We start from the raw sequence: 2991 nt of genomic DNA, 5'->3' as shown, positions 1-2991 counted from the left end.
TTCTTTGGCATCATTCTCACTACTGGACACAGCCTTAGGACACTATTCACAGAAGTTGTGACAGCATGTTTACACCAATGAGGCAGCGGATATTATAAAAGGAGGAATGGAGATAGCAAATAAAATTACTCTTTAACAGCAGCGGATGCTGCCCCTTGGCTGCAGTGTAGGTCACACATTGCATTGGGGGGGGGGGGGGGAGATAGGGTGGCTGCTAATATATGTTAACATACATGTTATGTTTTATGTAATACATGTGCTGGCTGCTGTATCTCAGGAATCTGTGGCGCCATGTGTTTCACAGCCGCAGCTGTACCTGGGATGCAGCATTCTTTGGCTTCACTTGTCCTTCAACAAAAGGGAGAGAAGAAGACTCTTTTGTGGGTGCACTCTTGTATGTTTAAGAGGTCTCAGAAGAGACAATAAGTAAAGATTATAAATGAATTTTTAAATATAACTTTTATTAACAATAATTGATAAAATAGTAGAGTTTACTGTCAAAAATTGGAGGTAGGGGTGGGGGGAAGGGTGGGGGGGAGTTGGGGAAAAGAAAGGGGGAACACAGAACGAATTAATTACAGTGTAAATACTGAATATTGTTCTGGAATGCCTGGGTGCGATAATAACAGCTGGAGACCCTGAAAATTGAAGCGTTTTTATTCTCTCATGAGCGATGATGAGGAGACAGATGGGATGATTAAAGATGGAATGAGCAAGATGAATCTGCTGTCAGTGTTAGACGCTGAGCAAAACCGTCCAGGAATTTCTACTAAACTGAGTATTCCTCGAGAGTCTCCCACTCGAGTACTGACCCAGCCCTACACTGCTTAGCTTCCAAGATCGGAAGGATTCGGGCGTTACCAGTGTGGTATGATAGTAGAAAAAATATTAGATATCGAGGGCTCGAGAATCACTGATGAGAGTTCACGAAAATGGAGAAATAAGAGAAAAGAAAAGACAAGAGAATGGGTGGAGGAGGAAAATAGGGGATCTGCTGCCACCGTTAGACCGGGATAATTACCCCTGAATCAGTGGTGAGAGTCCTGAAGATAGTATAAAGTGAGGAAAAGGAAACGATACTGATAGGTAAAAAAAAAATTTTTTGAGATTGGTTGATAGACAATGGGCTGCTTGATTGCAGGATGCTGATAGTACCTATGATAAAGGTACTAGGTGTGATAAAAAGCAATTTGTACACAATTAGCAGTCAAATAAATTGATTAGACCCATACATCACCATCAATTTGCTACTATCAGATTATTACAATTATACCAAAATGGTATCAGGTGGAAAAAGAAGGAGAAAATGAACAACAATTTCTTATTTGTGTTCCGCTGTATGCAGAGCTGCAGAAATACTATATAATATGATTGCAAGATGCTGATAGTACCTATGATAAAGGTACTTGGTGTGATAAAGAGCAATTGTACACAATTAGCAGATAATTAAATTGATTGGAACCATGCATCACCATCAATTTGATGCTGACAGATTATTGCACATTGTACCAAAATGGTATCAGGTGAAAAGAGAAAGAGATAATGAACAACAGTTGATTATACAGAGCTGCAGCAATGCTATATAATACGCAGTATAGAGGATAGTGATAAATTGCTCAGCCAAATGATTAGATCAATATTAATGACTGAAAATAAAGGTTTAAACAGTATCCTATGTGGTATTAAGCCGCTAAATGCCGACTATCTGTAAAACGGGTACTTGCAAAAAACAGCTTGATGAATGCTATTATCAAATATAAATATGCAAAAAGATGCTGATATTGAGCAGATATTACCCGGAATTGTATGGAACGATCAGTCACTAATATGAGCAGGATACTTTCTGAGTGCGGAATGTCCGTGTCAAAGTCCAGGCAAATTGAAGATGCAGGATACACTGGTTCCCAGGAGCTGAGCAGTTCGTTTATAGCCGCACTGCCGATCAAAGTACCTGATGTATTGTGGAGACGTGGTCAGGTTGGCTGAGGAGAAGAGAGACACAATGTTCCTGGTCCCATCGCGGCAGTATCTAGCGGCGGCGGGTTGATGCAGCGGCTGCAGGGGAAAGAGCGGCTCGTGGTTCAGGATGTCCGGAATCAGCTGTCACACCCAGGCAGTGGGGGTAGGGAACGGAAAACTAGTTTCACCCGTTCACCGGGCTTGATCACTTCCTGTTCCCAGAGGGGATAGTGCAGGCTTTATCTTGCAAGGGAGCTGGTCGTTGTCCAATCAAAAGGGAGGCGTGTCCTGTGTTTGTAAATTGCTGCACAGGTGGAACGGTTGTTCTGTTTAGTATTGGTTCCCTATTATGCTTGCAATTAGTGGCCCATTGCACAAAAGGAAAAAACAGAGAATATGTGTGAGAAATATACAAGGTTATTAGATAAAAAATGAGCATCTTGCTTATTATATAAGTGGACATAGTGAAAAAATGGAAATAAAAATAAAAATAAATAAAAATAAAATGGGGAAAATTAGCAAAAAAGAATAAATGAATGAAAATAATAAAATTGAAGCTTTCACAAATTGTTTATGAAATATTTAGATGATAAGAATAGATTAAATTTAAGTATAATAAATGATAATTGCTGGAAAAATATGTTAGGACAGCATATCTTGTCTGGAGTTATAAACAAACACGTTGTAAACATTGCATGAGGATATTCATAAATATGTTAATTTGGATTAATAATGCAAGTGACGTCGATGGAAGTGGTGGGAATGATTGTGAGAAAGGATGGTATGGAAAGGATGGGGAGTGAGGTGGAAAGGAATGGGGGGGATGGAGTGTGGGGGGGGGAAAGGCGGGGGAGAGAGGGGGAAGGGGGGAGGGGGTTTAAGATTGTGGGGTGTTGGGGTGTTGGGATATGGTTGGGGTGTTGTGGTTTGCAGTGTGGTGGGAATGTGTGTGTGGTGTCGAAGGTGATGATCCTGTGTGGGCGAGAAGTATAATGATATGGTGAGATGAGGAAGGGGGGTAGAGATGTAAGG

At 40.9% G+C, this 2991-nt stretch overlaps 1 pseudogene; it reads right to left on the bottom strand.

Annotated features, from left to right (window-relative positions):
• Positions 1-763: 763 nt before the first annotated feature.
• LOC134912284 (5S ribosomal RNA) lies at positions 764-882 on the bottom strand (annotated as a pseudogene).
• Positions 883-2991: the final 2109 nt, after the last annotated feature.

The sequence above is a fragment of the Pseudophryne corroboree genome, chromosome 4 (genome assembly GCF_028390025.1).
Source record: "Pseudophryne corroboree isolate aPseCor3 chromosome 4, aPseCor3.hap2, whole genome shotgun sequence".
Taxonomy (NCBI): domain Eukaryota; kingdom Metazoa; phylum Chordata; class Amphibia; order Anura; family Myobatrachidae; genus Pseudophryne; species Pseudophryne corroboree.
The sequence above is the reverse complement of the archived record's forward strand: the minus strand, read 5'-3'. Positions and strand labels throughout refer to the sequence as shown.